This window comes from Gigantopelta aegis, chromosome 4, assembly GCF_016097555.1.
Source record: "Gigantopelta aegis isolate Gae_Host chromosome 4, Gae_host_genome, whole genome shotgun sequence".
NCBI classification, from domain to species: Eukaryota; Metazoa; Mollusca; class Gastropoda; order Neomphalida; family Peltospiridae; genus Gigantopelta; species Gigantopelta aegis.
The window spans coordinates 70,880,978-70,905,796 of NC_054702.1; the positions used below are offsets into that span (position 1 = coordinate 70,880,978).

Below are 24,819 nucleotides of genomic sequence, written 5' to 3' on the forward strand. Positions count from 1 at the left end.
GCGTGTGGTATCAAATTTTTATTTGTTGAACCTCTTAATGAAATACTACCAAATGTATGGTGCGTGCTTACTGCAAACGAGTTTTGAAGATGCGGCAACTACAGGGTTACTGTTTCCTTAAGGTGGGGGTGGAAGAATGAGGAATGCATCAACTCTGACAGACAAATGATCAAAAGATATAAATAATATAATTAATAATATCTCAGATAACAACGAACAATCCAATAATTGGTTTAATTCTTAGAATAGTCTAACAGAAGTTAGCTCCTGCCATTTTAGGCTGTTCAAACTGTTAAGCAGTTTTAACGTGCTGCTTCTGAATTGGCCAGTAGAACAGTGATGTGTTCAGAAGGCCGAGCGCTCGACGAACAATTAGACTGGTACTATCGTCTTCTTTCATGTTATGTTCATCTAACGTAAGACGCACCCCCCCCCCCCCCCAAAAAAAAAAAAAAAAAAAAAAACACCCAGCCTAGCGAGCCTAACATTAAATCAAAGTGATATGATAGAATGTTATGGTAGAAGCCAAATTCTTCGCGAGGGCCCGTCCTCCTGTATAAGCCAGTGATTATGCTTCTGAACCCAGCTTAGTGACGCCATCCCACGAGTTACCGTTTTCATCCCATTGAATTAGTCTTGCTTCCAGTGTGTAGATACTAATTTCCGACGTCTCGATATAGATGCCAGTAAACAAAACTGAAGAAAAAGAAACGTGTTTCAACAGTATTTATAAATATCTGTTTTTTTATACTTCATTGTGAAAGGACGAGACAACCATGATATGATTCTAAAGTTTTCTGTATGAAGAACAATCAGATCGCAAAACTGTACAGTCTAAACAATGATTATTGTAGTTAGCAAGAAAATGAGCGTTTAACTGAACAATCTGTAACACGTGGTATTACTTCAGGCTTGAACTGTCATGTTTGTTGTGCGAACCAAAATGAATAAAACATAGTAATACAATAAAATCAGAATAATGTATGAGATTTTATTTCAGTAGCACTTGTTTGGGGTGAAGAAGGAGTTTATATTTTTATTTATAGTAAAACATCATTCTGTGAATATGTTAACATAATTTTTTTTTATCACGGAAAATAACACAATGATCAGGCTCTGATTTTTGTATTTTTACTTGCTTCATAATCTGCGTCCTAAATAAAATATGATAACGACATGCTAATTCTAAAACAGGTACAATGATGATCTCATTATATTGAAACCCATAAATTGTTTATCTATTTAGAATCCAACAACAAATTCAAACAGAGTAAACCGTATTTCCAGTCTTCTAATTCCACGTTCAAACCTATTCAAATATTGTTCTCTTCTATGCAATATATTCATTTTTGTTTTGAGACATATTCTTACTGATTGTTTAAATGGGTTTTTTTAAAGCATGAACATTTTGATCTAGTTAGAACTAAAAACAATTAATTAAAAATAAGTACTTGTACAAATGTATATCAAAATCTAAAATGGCAACATAAACACATACAAATAACATTCTCTTTTTTTCTTAGTAATACATTAGTTTCCATTTGATTTTCAGGCATGTACTCTTATTGATTGTTTAAATAAATTTGTTAAATGACTGGAACACCCATTGTTTTATTCTAGTGTTCTTGCGCGTTCACTGTCGAGTTTAATTGGCGATAAACGACCCAAATAGCTATTATCTTTTAGCATGTGAGCATTTGAAAGAAAAAGCACAGCTAGAAGACGACCCCCTGTCGCACTGCACTTGGCAAAATTAAACATATCATTAGCATATTTGTGGCGCGTTGGTGTACGAAAAACAGCTCGTTTCTTTGATGTAACACCGATCATTGGTGCAAAATAAATCAAACTGAAATGTCAGTGGTCGTAACTGTTCTAAAATATTATCGTCATCGTGAGATGCAGAATGTTTGCAGCCGATACCCCTGGCAAATTCGTTGAGCTGTATGATCCTCGGTGAAATAAAACCATCGCTCACGCACGACTTGGGTGCATTGGATGGGATATTTTGTACAATTGAGTAAGTTTCAATCATTTGGATGCTGTGATGTTAAAGGTGCGAGACAACAGGTGGCAGGGTGCGACGCCCAGGCTAAGGTACAGATGGAGTAACGGTAAAAGGCTGTGTAGGAATGAAACAGTATGAGACGGGATGTAATACTGAAGATATATCACGCCCATTGGCGGGTTTTGCGGTTTCTGAGGTCGTGAGATTGGCATCATCAAAAGACAACACCCTACCCCTTCTCAATCAGTGCTTCAATTATTCATCTATTTACTCACCTTAAATGTGTTTTGTCAGTAGATATGCAGCATTTAAAACAATGTCTTCCCCTATGCTGGTGTAAGCATGTTCGAATAGCAGCGCCAGAGGCATTTGCTATAACTACATTATACTATATTTTAAGGATGTTGGATACTAGTATTAGGTTCGTATCCAAATACTGGCTTCCCCACTTCATGGACTAGGTCAATACACTGACCACCCCACCCTCTCTTCTCCCCCACCCTACTATCTCTGTCTGTCTCTAACACACGCGCACCCACGCGCGCACACGCACACGCTCAAACACACACACACACACATACATACAAAACACGCACACTAACCACTAATGACTTAACATTTGCTGCCTTCTGAATTGAGTACAAGATGCTATACAACATATCACTATTACAGACATACGTGACGGGGTCTAGATGGAACTCTCGCCAGTAGCCGATAATTCATAAACAAAATTGTGCTCTAGTGTAATTTTTACTTCGGACACATTATATGTAGGTATTGCCGCTTCTGAGTTATTATTATATATTATAAGGTTGAGTATAGTTATGGGTAAAACTCAACTGCGAAGATTCAAACCAGATACCTTCAAGTAACGCTAGCGCTGCACGTATTGGACTACAATGTAAACACACACACACACACGCACGCACGCACACACACACACACGAACGTACGTACGCACGCACGCACGCGCACACACACACGCACACACGAACGTACGCACACACACACAAACCGAAACGACTAAGTTAGGTGACATAATAGCATACAATATGTAATGCAATGTGTGTAGTTCGTCACTTGTCAGGTAATGCAACCAGTCCAACTACACCGAATACAAATGAACAAGAATGATCTATGTGACAATTATTTTCTTAATCCCGTGACTATGTACAACACGTTTTCTTATAATTGCAAAAACACATTCCACTTACTTAGCAAGCACTGTAATAAACCCAGCCACCACTCTGATTTTAAAAAGAGAAAAAAAAGAAAATAAATAAGCCACCTTTTGTGATGGAAAATAAATTAAAGGTCAGTAAAAAATTTAACACTGCTCATTTGTTTTAGCACTGAATATATAGCACAGTGGAAATATCCCATTGGCTCAATCAGTACAGAAGTGGCCATTCAACCAGTTCAGACTCTCCACATGTAATCTTGAAATAATAGATACTGCAGACGAGACCCGCTGGAACCCCCACAGTGAATAATAAGTTATTTGTTGTATTTAATCTAGGATTTTCAGACACTTTGCAACAGAAACGAAAACATAAAGGAAATGAAGATTATGTCACCTCAGCACATTGTGAAGCCAGTCTATCTAGGCAGACAGACATACATACAGATATATAGATAGAGAGAAATACACATAGATAGGTAATCAGACAGATAGATAGATGGGTAGATGGGTAGATGGATAGATAGATAGATAGATAGATAGATAGATAGATAGATAGATAGATAATAAATAGATATATAGAGAATGATAGAGCGACAAAAACAGCAGCAAGGGGTCTTTTATATTCATTTCATCATAGGCAGGGCAATGCATACAACAACATTTTGAGTATTAGTTGTGGGGCATTTGGTGGGACGGGAAGAAACCGAGTACATCGAAAGCAATCGACCTTGCGACCGATCGCACCTCAGCCGAGTACTTTACCATCGAAGAACATCCTGACCCGTCACCCAATAGAGTAGTAAGGTTCTAGGCATGTCTGTGGAAGAGATCAAGTCATTTGGTATACCGGAGTGCTCGGTGCCACAGAAAGGATGCAACTGAACGTAGAAGACGAGTCAAAAGATAATGAAGCCAGCACTCTGGGGACAAGCATGTTTATCGGCGATCTCGCAGCTGACGAGAGGCTGGTAATGGCTGTGGGAAACAATTGGCAGCTGAAATGGGTGTCCTCTTTTCAGAGAAACCAATTAACGTTTCTTCGGTAGATTCATAAATATCGATCATTTGACAATAACGTGCGACTGGGTGGCTGAAGATTGAAATGGCCGCTGGACCGCGTTGTTTGCTGTTTACCACGAAATGATCATCATGAAGGGATAGGACTCGCCGTTCTGGTCTGGGCACCCTGTATAGCGGCGCGGGATTCATTAGTAGAACCATCATTGATCACGAGTCTTTGGCTTAGACTATAGAAGGCAAAAAGTAATAGCTAGCCAAGTGATGCGTTTTATTGTGTGTCGAAGCAAAAAGTGCCCCATAAACTTTGATTTATGATTGGCGATGACAAGCGTCTTTTGTCGGCGGTCCTCTGCAATTGCTTTCTTGGCGAAGGTAATCGGCCAGCTCGCTCCACTGCCATCATAAAGCCCTGGTCTCTACACTTCCGTTCTCGCAGATCTCATCAAACTGTCATTACCCTCGCCTAATGTTTTGCCTTTAACGGCACTTAGAAGTGTGCCAGTTAGGCAACGTTGCACCTTTAATGGAAAGACCAATTTTATGGGCAATGGACTGGAAGAATGGCGCATGCAACGCATGCTGATTACACGGCACTTCTATTTGATCAGGCTGCGCAGCTCAACAAATGTTTGGTGTGGTCTCAACGAGTGTAGGTCCACGGCTCAATTGGCGTTGTCTCCTCACTCAGAAAGTCTAAAATTAATTCACGTTTTCAGACGGTCGTTTGTCGATGACGCTTGCTAGACTGAGTTTTACGCTACACATTAAACCGAATGACCACTGCGGGAATCAGTCAAAATAGTTTAGCGAAAAACGGCTGGCTGAAACGTAGGCCCTGGGTCCGTACTTATAAAACTGTAGAGTCTAGACTCACATTTTTAATGACGTCAAACGCAATGCAATTTGTATGGTGTTATGGCGTTAAAGGCTCAAAGTCTATGAGTCTTGAGTCTAGACTCTAAATGTTTTATAAGAACAAGGCCAGGTCTGGAATCAGCCTCGGTGGTGTCGTGGTTAAGCCATCGGACATAAGGTTGGTAGGTATAGGTTCGCAGCCCGGTACCGGCTCACACCCAGAGCGCATTTTAACGATTCAGTGGATAGGTGTAAGACCACTACACCCTTTTCTCTCTCACTAACCAACTAATAACTAACCCACTGTCCTGGACAGACAACCCAGATATCTGAAGTGTGTGCCAAGGCTAGTGTGCTTGAACCTTAATTGGCTATAAGCACAAAAATAAGTTGAAATGAAATGAAATGTAGGGAATATCGTGAGTCTAAAGTTCGATATATCGTAGAATCGAGCCATTTCAATTTATTTCCATTCCAACCATAACCACATGAATAGCATATCAAAAGTCGTGGTATTTTGTATCCTGTCTGTGGGAAGAAACTTATAGGATGTTAGTCGTTGCTAATCAGATATTAACCCATTAATCTTTGTCCAGAACGAGCCACTTAGACTTTTCAATCGAATGCCCAGGACGGCGTGCGTGATCCTTAATTGGATATCAGCACGAACTGATTACTTCCAATACAATATGCCATACATTAGCATATCTTCGTATGTTTATTCAACTTCTTGTACTGTCAAAATAACAAACAATCACCAATTATCCAGTTATTAACTGCCGAGGAGGACAGATATATTACTAATGAATTGCTGTACAATTTGCAACTATTCTTGTTTGTAATATATATATAAAACCCTTACAATATTAACCAACCATAAACTTTTAAAATATAATAATTTTACGCGTCGTGAATGCGCCTATCCTAAAGGTCGTTTTATCGCATAACTTGTATACATATATCAAATACATGTGGTTTAATTTTAGTTGTCCTTAATGGTGGTGCATCGAATAAAATAAACCCACTCTCTAAAGGCGTCTTTCTACAGTACGACTTGTAGTAACAGCGAAATGAGTTGTACTGCTAGAACGCACAGACTATATCCATTTATTTTCTGAATATAATTATTATAATGGTGTGGTTGTTGAATGGAATTCTGAGCTGGATTCAACTCTGTTGGTAGAGGGTTCTAGGGTCGAACGTCCACGGCGGACCCATTGTTTTTTTCCCGTCCCCACCAGTGCCCCACGACTAGGATATCAAAAGCTGTGATATGTCCTGTTTTTCGGAAAGTGTAGATGGTTTCTTCTGAAGACTACTCATAATTCAAATGTTTTACGTACAATATCCGATGATTAATTAATGTGTTTTAAACAAAACACAACGTTAGAACAGAAATTAACCATCTGGGTTGCCTATCCAGAGCATATTTGAATAGGAAATTTCAGCAAAGGGTCTGTATTATACATTTATTAATTTTCCCCACATATAAGATAGCACTTGTAAACCATGACATTTTATACGAAAACTTGTGTGCTAATTCTTGGTCAGTCAAAATCTCTTGTTGTTGAGTGGTAGATCGCTCGAGCTAGCTGCACCGTATGAATGCACCTTTAGATACTAAGGGCGATGTATATTTTACTGAACACGATCGGGGCATTATCTGGGAATGCGGGGTGCAACGAAAGTGTCCATTGGTGCTCGGGCGGTGTGAAGCGGAAGATGACAACCAGAGGGTGGAAGTCAGCGAGCCGTTCAACAGACACGGGAAGCACTTTTATTCACGGTTATCGGGTGTCTACTAAGTTATTCAGCGACACTACATTAGCACTAACAGTCGCATAACTTTACCGTCCCCAGGGGCTAAATTTGTCACTTTCCCAACGTAATGTGATGCTTAAACTGTTGCCGTTTTAAATTCCAATGCATGTTTAATAAGTTAAAAGTATAGTGTCAACTAGAATTGTCAGTTTTTATTTATTTATTTATTTATTTATTTATCTGTGTTTAGGTTCAGTGCATCAAGCGAGTCAGGGTTCACACAAAGTGAAAGAAGGTGTGTAGCTCAGAGTTAATGTTAAAGCTGACGATTAAGCGCATTAGATCTTTTATAAGCACTTCTGCCGCGAACAGAACAACACTTACCACGAATTTGATACACCGGCTGATCGCCACCGACAGTGTTCTGAGCGCTTGGTGTCTTTCCAGTAAAAGTTAAAATTTGTTTTGTTTAACGACACCACTAGAGCACATTGATTTATTAATCACCATTGGATGTTAAAGGGACATTCCTGAGTTTGATACAATTTTAAAGATGTTATCGACTAACAGAGACTTTTTGACGATTGTAATTACATATCAAATATATTTTTCTGCATAATATATTAGTGACTGTATATTAAACGTGTTTCTGGTCGTTCTAATATTTGTACTAGTTTAAATTTCATTTAATTTTCTCAAATATATTTTTGAGACAAAATCCAGTTTGGGCTTTTTACAAATATTAGAGGGACATTCCTGAGTTTGCTCCATTGTAAGATGTTCCCGACTAATAAAATATTTCTACGAATAAACTTACATATTAAATATATTTTGTTGTTTAGAATATCAGTGTCTGTATATCCAATGTGTTTCTGGTCATCTTAATATTTCTAGGAAGCCCAAACTGGATTTTATCTTCAAATAATTTCGTACGTACGAAAAAAACAATACTTTAAGAAATAAAAGGAAATTTAACCTAGTACAAATATTAGAACGATCAAAAACACGTTTAATATACAGCCACTAATATTTTATGCAGAAAAATATATTTGATATGTAATTACAATCGTTAAAAAGTCTCTGTTAGTCGATGACATCTTTAAAATTGCAGCAAACTCAGGAATGTCCCTTTAAGACGACCAGAAACACATTGAATATACAGACACTGATATTCTAAACAAGAAAATATATTTAATATGTAAGTTTAATCGTAGAAATATTTTAGTAGTCGGATACATCTTACAATGTAGGAAACTCAGGAATGTCCCTTTAAACACGTGGGCATTCTGACATATAGTTTTAGTGAAAACCCTCAACATTTGCTGCAAGACATCTTTTATGTGCATGACAGCATGACAGTACATAAAACAATTTTCATATACCAGTCGTGGGCCACTGCTTGGTACGGGAAAAACCCAATGAGATAATGGATCCACCAACGGTCAGTCTAGGATCGATCCCCGTTAGTGGGCCCATTGGGCTATTTCTCGTTCCAGCCAGTGCACCACGACTGGTATATCAAAGGCCGTGGTATGTGCTATCCTGTCTGTGGGATGGTGCATATAAAAGATGCCTTGCTACTAATGGAAACATATAGCGGGTTTCCTCTCTATGACGGTGTCAAAATGACCATATGTTTAACATCCTATAGCCGATGATTAATAAATCAATGTGCTCTAGTGGTGTCGTTAAACAAAACAAACTTCAACCATTACACAAGTTCTGTCTGCTTATACTCGGTTACCATAGTTTTAACCCAATAGCCGATGCATTTTTCGTTCTGGAGTATCGTTAAAGCGGCAGTATCCGGAATATTTTATTATTTAAGCATATAGAACAGAAAATCGAATTACGTTTGGTGCATATATGACGCCTCACTCCGCATTGGTTTCACTACGCTGGCTTATCCAGGTCAAAAACAAAGCTGATATTTCGAAAGTGGGACACTTTTGACGGGCTCCTACCGATCTCGGTTTTCACTGGCTTATCACAAGTGTGGAATTCCCCAACAAGAGATCACGTGAGATTTCGCAATTTTTGAACAAATTTAACTGTCTTGATTGAGGGGTCGTCTCATATCTCCAAAACATATTTATATCCATAGAGGTATGGTACAACGCCTTTCCAGGGGTCGGTGGGTGGGGTATTTGCCTTGAAATTTTGACAGTGGCCAGCTGTTGGCATACGCGTTACATGTAAGGGGGTGTTACTAATTATGTAACGCTCTAGGGGTAGAAGAAGAGGGTATTGTGCTCGATTTACGTAACTTTTTCAAGACTATATGTTATTTTTATTCATTACTTAGACCTAAAAAGGATCGATCCCCATCGGCGGGTATACAAAAAGACCATGGTATGTGATATCCTGTCTGTGGGATGGTACATATAAACGATCCCATGCTGAAAAAAAATGCAGCGGGTTTCCAAGGCGCGTGTGCAGGGATTTCAGATTGTGTTGAGCGAAGTTTATATGGGGCCATGCTCCCCCAGAAAATACATTTCAATTTTTTTTAAAGCTTGGGCAAGTAAGGGTTTCGACCTCCAAAACCCTTCCCCTGCACATGCACCCGATTCCTCTCTGAGATTATGTCAAAATTACCAAATGTTAGACATCCAACAGCAGATGGAAGGAAGGATAGGATATGTTTTATTTACGGTTGTATGACGTCGGATGATTATTAAATCAATATGCTCTAACTTTGATGTCGTTAACCCCCCCCCCCCCCTAACTTTACCCTTTCCAAACGAAAGAATATTTTATTTGAATTTGTCGATTTTAACACGTAAAATTAAGAAGTGAAAACGTTCATTGTCTACTTTAGTATATTTTATTTTAAAAGATATATACATGATTAATGTGTTACTAGTATACAAACTAAACTTTGAAAGTTCTACTAACACTTTATAAAATATTAATTCTGAAATAGGAAGGTACGATTGTCGATCATACGTTGTCAAGATCAAACCGGTTTTAACGAAAGACTCTAGTACCGTATCCTCAACCGAACGTTCTTCGTACAGCGCAAGATTTATTTTTTTATTTTTTGAGACGAACCCTACAATTTGAAATCGGCAAACGCACGTGTTAACTGAAAACCTGTCGTTTGTGCTTTGCCGAGCTATGGCGACAGAGGCGACAAATCAAGCGTATACTTTTGACGATCTCCATTCATAGCGAACACACACGAGTTTTATAAAAGTGCATTTGAGCTTGTATTTCATATTTGTACATGATGTTATAATATGGTAACCAGAGAATGTAACTTTAAACATTCATTCATTTATGCCTATACTCGGTGTACCACCAAATTAAATCCCTTAGACGACAATGGTAACACATGTCACTTCATACAGCGTTTCAGTCAACATATATATAAACACTACTACACCTCTCCCGTAAAGTCAATAAAACAAAATTGGGGTTGAGCTGCTGGAAGCAGACATAACGAAAAGCGAATTTGACTACCGTAACTGGCCTCGGTGGCGCAGTAGTTAAGCCATCAAACTACAGGCTGGTAGGTACGGGGTTCGCAGCCTGGTACCGGCTCCAACCCAAGGGCTCAGTGGGTAGATGTAAGGCCACTGCACCCTCTTCTCTCTCACTAACCACTAACCAACTAACAACTAACCCACTGCCCTGTACAGACAGCCCAGATAGCTGGTGTGTGCCCAGGACAGCGTGCTTGAATCTTAATTGGATATAAGCACGAAAATAAGTTAAAATGAATGAATGACTACCGTATGTCCGCACAAAAATTGTCATTCTATTTTTAACATTTAACAAGTGAGAGCAACAAGTTTATTTGCTAATATTACACCAACTGTCAGTATGAACATAATATGTCAGACACCTGATAGCCACTGTTCATTTGCTAATATATATACATATTCTTTAATGCTAGGACAAAGAGGTTTTTTGTGGGGGGTTTTCTATTTCTTCTTTTCGTTCGTTCTTTTGCCAGTAAAGGTGACATTTTATATATGCATGTACTTCAAAGGTATTTGAGAAAATATGTTGCTAATTTGTATCTCTTTAATTTCATCTTCCGCAATTACAGTTTATCGATTGTCAGTGCGAAACGCATACCTTTATGAAGCAGCAAATAAGGTTACAGCTGCATTCTGTAATTAGATGCGTTGTATTTCTATGTAACAGGAAGAAATGTTGTTAATAATCTGAGTAAATTCATGCATTTTAAGCAATCAGTATTTTGTTTAAACTGTTGGTATTGAATTGCTGTTAATAATGGGTAGAAACATAGTGGCTTTCAATAATATTGTATGCACTGTGGATATTAAATATTAATCAAACGGGAAAAATCTCACATGACATGCTACAGTAAATCTGATGAAATATTTAATGCTATACAGAAAAAAACACGATAATGAATGTAATGCCCGAGAAAAGATGTATTGTCAATCATTTGTATGCAATTACACACAAATAAGTTATTGACCGACCCTGATTCCAAAGCAAAAATGTACAAACTGTCATCAAACATTTAAACTGCATAAAGGTTAAATTCAAAGGATGACTTGAAATCATTTGAAGATAATAAAATAAAGACCAGTCTATTAGTTTGACACACTACTCCGACTTATTAAAGTTTCAATGTAATTTTAGATACTAACAATTAAGTATCGACTCGGTATTTGGACGAGTATACACTCAGCCATATTGAACGGTGAAGCAAACACGGCGTAAATCTTTTACAAGCCTTGGATACCATTTTTACTTTATCAGGAATAATCAACATATCGTGATCAATTTCGTTACAGCGTCAATTTTTATTATTTGTCCGGTTGCGAAGCCTTCAAAATAGTTCACTAATAAAACAGACAACTGAAAATAAGCGTAAATACATTTATGATATTAATAATATTTATAGTGTTAAGAATTGAAAACCTTCACACATCATAGGTTTTTACGAGACGCTAAGTTTTGTTTTATGCCACTTCTTTTAAATATTGGTACAGGGATAAAACATTTTTAATGTTTTATTAATAAATATCGTTGTAAACCTTTTGCATATTGCATATATAAAAATTAATTAATAAAAAAAACCCACACCCATCAATAAAGCATTTACTTGGTTTTCAATATGTTCACTGTTGTAAAAGTTACATTTCGGTATATTATATAGTTTCGGATTTCACAAGAAACTAAAATAATGTTTGGTCGTGGAAACGTTTAAAATGTTTACTATAACGTAAACAAATTTACTTGCTGCCTTAATACTAATACTTGGTATAAACAATATTGAAAGTTAAAACTGAAATTTCAAAATCGTTTTGAAGGTAAAACTATTTTAAAAAAAAATATTTTCGTTTATTCCATATTGAAAACTAAATGTGACACAACATCCAGACAGCTATACTCATTAAATCTGCAGACGAAAACAGGTTATATAAAAGAGAGCTTTAAACTTCGGTGCATGCTTTTGTAATATTTTTCACTTGATCACCCGGATTATTAGTTTCTATTGATGTTTAATTCATAACGTTTATATTGCTTCACTGATTGGCATAAAATTGACATTTTACTATCAATCAAGTGAACAAAAAATATGACAAATGCATAACTCGGTGAGTCCCATTGTCTAAACAACAGGGGAGGAATCCCAACGGCCACCGAATTTGCGTTTTAGTACGTCAGATGTCGTGCTGGGTAATACCTCGGTTTGTGGGAAACAAGGATGCTTCAGGAAATAAAACCACTTTAACGATCTTCCGATAGGTCATTGAGAGAACTGTTATGGGATTTAAATATGGTTTGGGCGAGATTTAAATTGTGCAGCCTCCCGTTATTGATGATTTTGCGATTTTCAAAATCTTCTGAACTGTAGGACCTGAACAAAATAAGCACTATTCAGAGAGTCAGCAAAGGTCACGAAACTAACCACGGAATAAAAGTTTTAATACGTCTTAGCTGACTTCCATATAATTTTTATTTACTCCAGTATACCTGTTACCTTGCACAGGTACTGAAATAGCGAGTAACCGGTGAATACGCAGTTTAATATGTACATTATATGGTTATCACTATATAAAATAACAGATAATTGTGAAAAGTCTGAAAACCATTAGCGGCTGTAAACTATTTTATAGGTTTCTCATGCAAATATGTTAAAGTTTCCTAATTGACTTGCCTTGCTGGTGTGTTAATGTTGTAGTGCGCCTGAACCTCTTGGATATAGGTGCGTTAATAAAGTTACAGTAACAGTAATGCTGTAGTATACTGTATCGTCAGGACTAGGTTAGCTTGTGTACAATATTTATGTACCTGGAAAAAGTTACTTTTACATTTGTCTAGTTACCAATAATAATATCATATATGTCATACAATGTCTTTCACCAGTCAATTATTTAATTTAAATAAATTGTGAAAACAAAAACAGGAAATGCACATTATATATATATATATATATATATATATATATATATATATATATATATATATATATATATATATATATATCAAAGCATAAATAATGTCATAGTATAAAATGCCTTAACTGGAACCAAAATTAAAACACTGAAAGATTCAATACCAGATGCGCATAACCCAATCATATAGTTGAACAATGGCACTGAGTTACTTTTTCGTCAATTAGTCTTTGTGGAAACTAATGTTATTTTAATTTTTGTGCGTTTATCTAATTAAGGTTCAAACTCTGGACACGCATCTAAGTTATCAGGACTGTCTGTTCATCATAGTGGATTGAGAGTAAATAACGAGAGATATCTTGGCGTAAAGCTTTGCAACTGTTTACTGAGCCGTTAATTCAGTACCTATATCATGATTGATATGACTTAATCGAGGCGCAGAGCGAGTTTTAACAACTCAATGGGTAGCTGTAAGATCGCCACACCCTCTTCTGTCTCACTAACCACTAACAACTAACCCACTGTCCTGGACAGTTAGCTGAGTTGTGTGCCCAGGACAGCGTGCATGAACCTTAATTGGATATAAGCATGAAAATAAGTTGAAATGAAGGATTGAATAATCGAGGTGGTCTAAAGACCCGGTTCATTTGTAGTTTTCAAATGTGCTCCTACATGCAAGGTGACCTGTACATAGTCTTTGCAATTATTTTGACGAACCAAGAAGCTAAATGCTTTACGTTTTTGGAATTGAAAATAATCCGGGTTGAAAATGTATACAGATATTTACAAAAGCCGCGTGTTTTCACACAACGATATTCAATACAAGCTCATTAACTCAAAACCATGGGCCGATTAGACATGTGCCGTTTTAATTCCTTTTAAGAGGAAGAGCAAAATCGGGCGCAAAGTCGCAACTGCACGATCGCATAGATTGCTATCGCTTTCAAAAACACGAAACCGAAAAACCTTTAAATGCAGCTATATGCCGTTCAAAGGGAAATGATGGAGATAGTTTCTATGAAAAGGAAGAAATCGGGAACTAACTTAAAGAGCAAACATTTCTTCTGGCTGCTCGCTCATCCCTGAAATAAGGCAATCTCACAATAAAGCCACCTTAATCGGATGATGGCATGCGGAAATTGGCATAACAAGATCAAAGCAAGCCGACATGGATTAATCCACCTTTTTAATTTTCTTATTGAGGTGTTGTTCCGCAGTTTTCTATCAGGATATGTTTTTCTCCCACATGAATCCCAACACAAGAGATTGGTGCTCGGAATATCGCCCCGGGTTATGTCGCGAAAGCTTGTCCGTTTGTGCGTCAAACAGAGCATCGCGTGCCTCGTGTTCTAACCCGTGCAGCGACGCCAAGACAATGATGAACACACATAGATTCTCTAGACAGATTAAAATCTTACATGGTAAAAACAAAAAAAGGAGTCCATATTGGTGTTTCTCATATAGTATCCCACGAAGCCATAGTTTGTATTTGTACGTTTTCACCATTTTCATTGAACAAATGTTTTTATTTACTGTAAACAAATAATAATTATATTGATAATCTGTCCAAGCGTTCCTATCAACACACCTCAGTTAGCAACACTAATTATTGAAATGTATGTATATTTTTAGTGGTATATTTTAATTAGTTGTAAATTAAAACAAAATGTTGTAAAACATTTGATTTACACGACGTAATATGCCAATGTAGTGTTACTGAGATGTTTTGGTGCCAAGGTTCGGCTGGCTAATTTGCTAAACGGATTATTCTGTTTTTAGTTTCAGGCAGTTTTGTTTGTTATATTCTTCAAGGGAAGTAAATAATACTTTCATCTCAAACGGATGGACAAAATTCTGCGTTGATAACAACAAAACCAGGTGCAAATGTGTTTGTGAATCCAGTAATCAGACGAAACATATTTGAAACGCCAATGTACATAGCAATAGTGGTTAAGCATACTTTGTTGTGTACTTTCATAACCAGTGTAATTTCATATATTTTAAAATAAAATGTAAAACATAATATCCCACTAGTTACATACAATACGAGCACAATTTCTTTGCTGATTTTAATGGAAAGTAAAATATGAAATGAACATAAAAAATTAAAAGGTAAAGTTTGTTTTGTTTAACTACATTACTAGAGCACATTGATTTATTTATCACAAGCTATATGAAATGCACATGACAAACCCCCCACATATATTTAGCCGAATAAGGTGCTACAAACATAATCGAGATAACCACAAGATCAAAGTAGTTCAAGAGGTATTAACATAACATCCACATCAATAAGACCTACACACAGGGGACGAATTACCATTGACAACCACGAAGCAATGCCATTTAAAAATCACGACCAATTATCCTTGAACAAGACAATCAAAACTCGGCCGTGTTTGTGGCAAAAGGCATCACCTACGACAAACAGAAGTATGCGAGTCCAGCATGACTTGAAGTCTGTTGCTGTTCCACTGTCCATAAATACCAAGAAGTCAGTGATGTGTTCAAATTAGGTGTGTAAATTCACCATCATGCACCAGGCCAGACTGAGCGTGATGTTGAATGCTGCGCTATTGTTCTTGCAACGGAAAACTAGTCATCGGTCACCGTGATTGACTCGGCAGAGTGGGAGGCTAGTGAATATCTGGCGCGAAAAAATAATAATATCATAAATGGCACTTTAATCGTAACTGGTGACATAAAACTTGAGACGTATCGGTGAAGAGATTCTTCTGTTTAAACGTAAAGCAAGAGACCAGCTAAAACAAATTTGATGATGGTCCACATTAAATTGCTTTGTCAACATCTAAAATCGACTGGGTTTTTTATGTGTCAGTGTGTGCATTTAATTACGATAAAAATCTTCAGAGCACTTATGTATGGACACTTGCGTTATTGTATACTGTGACATAGAAAACTACAAAAATAATCATTTATTACAGAATAATTATGACAAACGTTTTACGGTTATAGAAGACTTTTCGATAAATTAATACTCAATTACGAGAGTATTTTGGTAATCGTTATTTTACATTCAATTCAGATATCAAAATAAGGACTGGTTAAACAGACATTTGTCAGCAAATGATAATAATGACAAAATAAGCGGATTTGTTTTAATACTAACATCAACAGTAAAAATTATCTACAAAACTGTTTCAGTTTTTTCCCAGATATACAAAATTAATATTCTTTAAAAAATATAACACAAACATATTTGTAGACAAATAATAAATACCATTATTACTTTCACTAAAATTTGCCCTGATCATATGCTGTCACGAATATTCTTTGCATTATTAATGACATTTCCGACCCTAATGAGTTGTCTTCCTTGGACCTACTCGAAGTGTACCACAAAATGATATGTCGGCAGCAACAACTCCCATTTGTTAACAAAAGAACAAACATATCGATTTCCAAGCAAGCTAGTTTCCATCTATATATTTGTGAGTACATCAACTCTGGTTATTGTCTTCGAGGGAGTTGTCGACGTGTTGGAGGAGAAGGATCTGTCAAAATCGTGATTTCAATCCTCCACTTGCGGTGACTTTTTAACCTCGGGCAACACTTGGCCAGTGATAATTACAGTGGTTTTATGTAGATGAATGGCACTTGCTGGATAGGTGGGTGGTTTATTTTGGGTGTCTGAAAGTCATCTGAGGACAGATGGACATTGCAGAAGGCATTTGTATATCATTTTGACATCAGGTTTGTTATAAGAAGTGGGTTGAAACGGAAAAAAACAACAACTAAGCACAACCAACTGTTCTCCCGTTAAACATCAACTCGTACTTTCTATATACTTTCATAAAACTATATTGTATTAGCGTGTATTGTTACCTTACGAAAGTGATGTATGTTATATATACATATACACTGGTTCTTTAAGCGTGCCACAGCTTTGTAAGAATACCCATGACTGTTTTGTACAGATAAAATGTTAAACATACTAACATGTTTGTCGTTTTCATTGTCATCTAGTAATGCCATTTATGTTGTTTGGTAGTTGATTCTCTTTTATTTGTTTTTATCATGTTTTGTGCGTGGTGACAATATATATATAAGGTACATCATCGTGATGGGCTGGTCACCAAATATTACTTAATGATTCTGAAAAGTTAATATCCTGTGAACTTACCTAACCGGAAAAGCTAACCAGCATCCAGCCAAGACGATGTGTGTAAGTAGCGTCCCTCCATTAATTGTAGTAGTGTCCAGTTCACCCCATTGTAGTCGTATTCCACACATAGAGGCATCATTCTCCAGTATTTCTGTCGGAGAAAATAGAAAAGAGATAAATTATTAAAGCATAGATACTTTACACATAACTTTGACATCATCAAAAACAGCATAATAACTACAAACTCTCCAGATTCTCTTGTAAAATTTACGGTATAGCTATTTTATATATAGCTTTGGCATCACCAAAAGAAAACAATAACTACGAGTTATATCTACCAAATACGATGGTTTATTCCATATTTTGAACTTGTCCATACCTTTTAATCTCTTTGGTGAAACTCTTGCACATTTTTTCACCGTTTTAAATGGAGTGACGGACTTGACAGCTATGGTGGCAGTACATATGACGGATGCCACCGGTGGGGCAGGATATGCACATCATCACAGCTATATTTATTCCAATGAGCTTTTTCCTGTGCTAGTTTTGATTTAGTAAATCTGAACGACGAAACAGTAATACATGATCAGGGCCGTATATCTGCACAATGCAGAGTCGAATGGATGTTTGAAAAAAAATAGTGCTTAATTCCATGATTATCTTTCTTGTGCCTCGTCTATAGGAGTCTAATCTTGTCTGAGAGTGGCATTCCTCTATTGAGCGGTGTAGGAAGGATGAATTCTGTAGTGAAGGATCCCTGGAGAGAGTTGCTGTCCTCTATTGAGCGGTGTAGGAAGGATGAATTCTGCAGTAAAGGATCCCTGGAGAGTGGCTGTCCTCTATGTTGCCAAATTCGCACTCGACTCTACATTATGCGGAGATACAGTCTTAATCGCGGATAATGGTTTTTTCGTTGAGATTCAAAACGTATACGTGGCAATCGTGTTAAGTAACTCATTCATCTATTTAAAACGTTCATCTTTCCTTTCATTCACCCAGTCCACGTGTATGTGTGTTTGTTGGTTTGTGTACATAGATGTATGCATACACCTACTTAAATTTTAACATAGGTAACGTAGGTGTATAAATATTTTTTGGGACATTCATCCAGTCTCCCATCCAAAAGGGCCAAGTAAGATTAATTAACTTAACCTGAACCTATTGGAGTATATTAATATTGTAAAATATATTTTTAATCAGTGCATTCATCGTTCCATCCATCCATCCATCCATCCATCCACCTATAAAATTAACCGACAACAAGGCACACACACTGTACAAACATCATAACAATTCATTGCTTTATTTTTAAAAATAAAGCGATGACGTAATCGCCTGCAGCTGCACTACACCACAACCCTTGAACATGAGCAGATACAGACTGGTGTTTTGTATTTTTAAAGTTTTGTCTCAATTAATCTATGTAACACCATCTTTGTGCTGCGCTTTTCCCGATCTGACAGAAGGCCCGCCCATCCAGGTAACCACAGCTAGTGCTGGATTTAAAACGACAAACGCCTGTCAGCATGAAACTAAGTTTGAAATCCGATAGGGTTCGGGACAAATCCTTCAGCGTAATATTTGATTAAAGATTTGTTTACTCACTGTCTACATAATGGATGCGAGTGAGTCCAATGAAATGCTTTATTCTTCTTTTCTTTTCATACTATCGACCAGGTGATACGATTTGCGGGTTTTGTTCGATTCTTATTTCCGACGCATGTTCTGATCTGCGCAATCATTCATTTGGAGGGCTACTACACTCTAAACGATGGATAGCAAACCAGCTGAACCCAGCGAGGCAGACCCTTTTTGGTAGATATGCTCATTATTCCGTTTAACAACAATCGTTTGGATCAAGAATACTTGAATACATTTTTAAAAATTAAACATTTATTTTTCTTATATTCTTTCAGATTTCATTTTTTTAGATGAATGATATTAGGAAGTTTAAACCTTTGAATTAAAATGAACGTATCTCTGCAATAACGGATTGTATTTATTCCAATAAATATTAAAACAAAGGACACAATACGTTAAGAAAGGAATGCTGGCATTTGCGAATGGGAAGACTTCTGTCTCCTGGTAATACACTGCGTTAAGCATTATATTTTAGTTTTTATACAAAGTAAATTACCGAACGAGAAACTGAGAATGTTTTATATATGAACTTCCATAATCCAATAACCTCTTAACACAAAATAATGAATCTAAAGATATCATGATTTCTAGTAAATGTTGTTGTTTGTATTTAACTACTTTAGGTAACAACCTTCTAAGTCTGACGGGCATTATTAATTCCATGCACCATTTTTTTCTGCAGAGTAAGAATTTAAAAAGTATTCAGCGTAGTAATCAAGAAGATATTTTTTAAAATTAAAACATTAACGCTATAACACAAAGCAGTCCGCAAAAATAAAATAAAATAAATTCAATAGTTATAAAAGAGACTTTTAATAATAATAATAATAATAATAAATAATTTAAAAAATAATAACAACAAAATTATTATTATTATCATCATCATCAATCATCATCAATCATCATCATCATAATTGTTACAATTAATATTATTTAAATTATTATATGTTAAATATATTTTAGTATATCTGAAATAATAACATATTAAAAAACATAACAATAAATGATAATAATTAAATGATACTGATCATTATAACGAATGATTCCACTGCTACACATGACAGCACCAGCAATAATTAATGATGATGAATGCAATAAATATGAGCCTTTTAAAGATCCTCTATCTCACATCACAGTAGTATGCTTTACTGAACACTATGCATGCTGACAGTAGGTAGTCTATTATTCGGGATTTTATTATTTAACCGCCTCTGATTAAGAGAAGCGAACCTGCAACAGTTGATGTGAGCATCTGTTGTGAAGTTGGAATTATGACTGGCTCCACTTCGCGGCTGCTGCGTCTGTAGCATCAACTCGCTAGGTCCCTGAAGGACAACGAACCCACCAAGCCTGATTAACTCGAGCTATCGTTTAGTTTGTACCAGTGTTAGCAAACTGGCATATCAATTAGGCAAAACGATACCTAGGGGCAATAAAACGGGCTTCACTGACTCCCACATATGATTATCCGGCCATGTGCAAATAATTGGATATCGGCAAGATGGTTCGACTAAGTGAAATACAAAATGAGATGCCAGAAGAAGACCAAGTTGACTTGGGGCAGAGAAGTGTTTTGTGTGAGCAATGTGCAAATTATAGCAGGGGTTAATTTTTAAATACAAATTATTATTATTATTATTATTATTATTATTATCATTATCATTTAAAATTATTGTTATTACATGTTTAAAGATTAAAAATAATAACTCAAACAAGAAAAAGGAAATTATGTATCTTAGCGACGAATTTGAAACATCCATATAGTACTTTATTAGTGATAAGTTTATTTTTTAATAATAAAAATAGCAACAATACCACCACCAATAATAATAATAATAATAATAATAACCAAACATAATAATAATAATAATAATAATAAACACAATAATAAATAATAATAAAAAAATTTTAAATGTTGATTATTATTTTTATGATATGATGATGATAGCAATAATGATTCTAAGAAAAAGAATGGACTTCTGCGTTTAGAAACAAACACAAAATAATTTACCTATGCCTAATAATTTTTATAAACATTTTATTTATGTTTATTATTATATAGGCAGTATTAGTAACTGAAGTTTTTGCAAAAAAAAATATAGATCAACACAAGCACACATCCTGGACCAGTCTATTTAGCAGCTGACAAATACGGATGTAGCTGGCTAAGACGAAAACACGGGAACACGGTTCGTGTGAAGTGCGACACATCAGTATTCAGTAGGCGTTCTGCCTTAATCCTTCGCTGACCGATCTACAGCTAATCGATAACCAATCAAACTCCTCTGGTTATTTCACTCGCAGATGTAGTCTTCCGCCTTCTACCAGTTTTCCAATGACGGAACACGAGACATAGTTCACTTTACAACAGATTCTGAAGTAGTTAGGTATTATGATATTGTACTGGATGAAAATTTGTTAAAGCTGTAGAAATAAATTGCAGTTTTAGAACAGGTTTTGCAGTTAACTGCATTATTAGTCCTATTTTGTCACTATTTTGTCACTAGTTTGCCAAAGTATCATTGGACTCTGCATTGTGCAGAGATACGGTCTTGATCACGGATAACGGTCTTGTCGTTCAGATTACATGCATTTACGTGGCAGTCATTCTTCTAAAATCATTTCCAGACTTTTAAATATTTGTGTTTCATGAAAGATAGTTTTGTTTTGTTTAACGACACCACTAGAGCATTTTGATTTATTAATCATCGGTTATTGGATGTCAAACATTATGACATATAGTCTCAGAGAGGAAGCCCGCTACATTTTTCCATTAGTAGCTAGGTGATCTTTTATATGCACCATCCCACAGACAAGTTCAAGTTCTTTATTGCGTTAAGCTTTACAGCTTAATGACATAAAAACAGTATTGAACATATAAATTAATATATACATGTATATACAGTAGTGTAGTGCAATGGTGGAGAGTGACTTAAACTTGTACACAGATATTGTTAAGCTATAATTAAAATCGCATGTAGTATTATATAGTAATATGGTAATATAATATAATTTAATATAAAGGTACAGTATTGTTAACTACTATTGATAATAATACCACGGCCTTGGATATACCAGTTGTCGTGCACTGGCTGGAACGAGATATAGCCCAATAGGCCCACCGACGGGGATCGATCCCAAACTGACCGCGTATCAAGCGAGAATTAAAGAGAGAGGAAGGTTTAATAATAAGATGGCATAATTAAAAAGACCAATAAAATCGTTGTCTTTACAATGTATGGCAATGAAGTACTCGTGAAACCATCAGGTGTTCTGAAATGTGGAAAGTATATTCAAAACAGTATTAAATGGTCGCCCACTAGAGCATCAAAACACAACTCTTAAAAGATGTTGTTAATATTAGTATTACATAATCTGGGATCTAAACTCTTTTCCTTTGAACACATGCTATTACTTAAAACGTGTTTGTCCTCGTTAGTCTTAAGGCAGGTCGTTGTTTACCACATTTATTTTGCACATGTACTATTACGTAACTTTAAACATAAAATTCGTGTCATGTAAAGACAGGTCGTTGTTTACCACATTTATTTTGCACATGTACTATTACGTAACTTTAAACATAAAATTCGTGTCATGTAAAGGCAGGTCGTTGTTTACCACATTTATTTTGCACATGTACTATTACGTAACTTTAAACATAAAATTCGTGTCATGTAAAGGCAGGTCGTTGTTTACCACATTTATTTTGCACATGTACTATTACGTAACTTTAAACATAAAATTCGTGTCATGTAAAGACAGGTCGTTGTTTACCACATTTATTTTGCACATGTACTATTACGTAACTTTAAACATAAAATTCGTGTCATGTAAAGACAGGTCGTTGCACAATAAGATTATTTTTTATTCAAATACAGTAGATTTTTTTTTACCTCAAATAACGTCATCTGCTTGATACCTGTGATTTTTATATCACCACTGGCGACCTCTCAAGGCAGGTGTTGCTTAACACAGGTGGCCAATTATATTACGATAATTTTGGTCTTCACCGACACCTGCTTGGCAGCTTTAATCTGTCGTTCAATTTCTTCGCCCAATGAAATAAAAAAAATATGCGGATAATATCGAAGTAGATGGCAGAGTCAAGCTCTCTTATATCAGATTATTTTAGCTTTAAATGTATTCCATTGATCCCCGGAATGAACATTACGCTGATAAACATCAAGAAGCTGGTTATCTGTCGAATCTCCTCAAATATCCATTAGAGTAAGATCATTACCATAACATAAGTGCAATGCTTTTTGAATTTAAATATAATATGTTAATATTAAATCGTTTAGTGATACACTTATCAAAATAAAATAGCAGGCTGATCACTGAATGAATTGTAAAAAATTAATAAAAATAAAATAAAATAAAATGAAACAAACGTTAACAAACATAACAAGTTTTGCGGAATCTGTAGGAAAGTGCACATAAAAGATCCCTTGCTGTTAATGGGGAAATGTTTAGGGTTCCACAGAATTACCAAGTGTTTAACATCCAATAGCCAATGATTAATTAATCAATTTGTCGTAAAACAAAATAAAAGTTCATTGAAACAATTTCGGTGGAATTTATAGCTTGAGTTTAATAAAATAAGTATTTCCAACTGGCCATTTGACCACAAAAATATATAGTCAGATTAGGTCCATATAACATGACCACATTTCTTCTGTTTTTGGACTTAGTGTTACATGTTGGTTATGTTTTTAATTACATGTTTTATTAATCTATTTAAACATGATTTCTCTAACCGCTTCAACTTTTGATTGCTGTAATGGATGAGTGTTATGTGTGTTCAACAATTAGAAGTATTCCCACCAGCGCCATGGATGAATATGACCCCAGAATACGGTCTTTTAGTTGGTGTTCGCTTAAAGTTCCTCTAATTGCCATTTACTCTTGCATCCTTTGACGTTTGATATGCTTGTTCATCAACATGGTGTGTGTTTCCAAATCCCCCAGTCCTAACAATATAACCCAAAAAGAAGGTCAATGTTTATTTGAAACAAAAGACAGACACATCAAAATAACACAGTTGGTTGAGCACGTTACTAGTCACCTACCTTTTTTTATCTTTTAATAATACATATAGTAACTAATGTAAGTCCCATATATGGTATGGCTGTTTTATATCTCTCGTCTTATAAATGCAACCCTATGACACAGTCAAGGTAATTTGTAATCTGTTTAATTCGTTTCCCTAATTCTTCTAACTTATATTATTTTCCGAAACGGCTTTTTTATTTGGTATGTGTGTCCACCAATAGTATGTGCATGTCTGTCTTATGCCTATGCACACATTAAAAGGAATCTACTAAACAGTTTTAGGCTACTGAAGAAAATATTGTCGCTGAGTAATTATTTAGAATGTGGAATGATTTATCATTTCATAGTTCACTATCCAAAATATAAGTGCGAGTCATTATGACTTTGTCATTTTAATTAAAATATGTATAAAAGATGTAGATATAAGTTTATTTTTCATTTTTATTTTTTAAAAGAGCTATTTATTGTTGCTAGCCATCATTAAAAATTCGTCTCATATATGACAACTTTAAAAATAGATATTCTACAATTCCAACCTTTTATTTCAAATATGAGGCGACCGACTCTTGAACGATATTCGTAACATGACTGCCCTTTTGTCTAGTATACAATTATGACTGAAAATCCGTCGTGGTTCTTTATCCGGTATCCTGTCTTTGCACGGCAGCGTGCCTCTGTAATCACCTTTTCGCTGGCCCTGGAGTCGTACCCATGAGGCGATGGTCTTGATTAGGTCTATAGTTCCAGTCATTGTCAATGACAAATGTGCAAGAGGATGAGACAGAGG

At 35.8% G+C, this 24,819-nt stretch overlaps 1 long non-coding RNA gene across 1 annotated transcript; it reads right to left on the reverse strand.

The window, feature by feature from the left end:
• On the reverse strand, positions 1-23,004 carry LOC121371029. The gene is made up of 3 exons (XR_005957764.1): positions 22,874-23,004; positions 17,358-17,490; positions 1-696 (listed from the first exon to the last, which is right to left on the reverse strand). It is a non-coding gene; the product is annotated as an uncharacterized LOC121371029 (long non-coding RNA).
• Between the last annotated feature and the right edge of the window lie 1,815 nt (positions 23,005-24,819).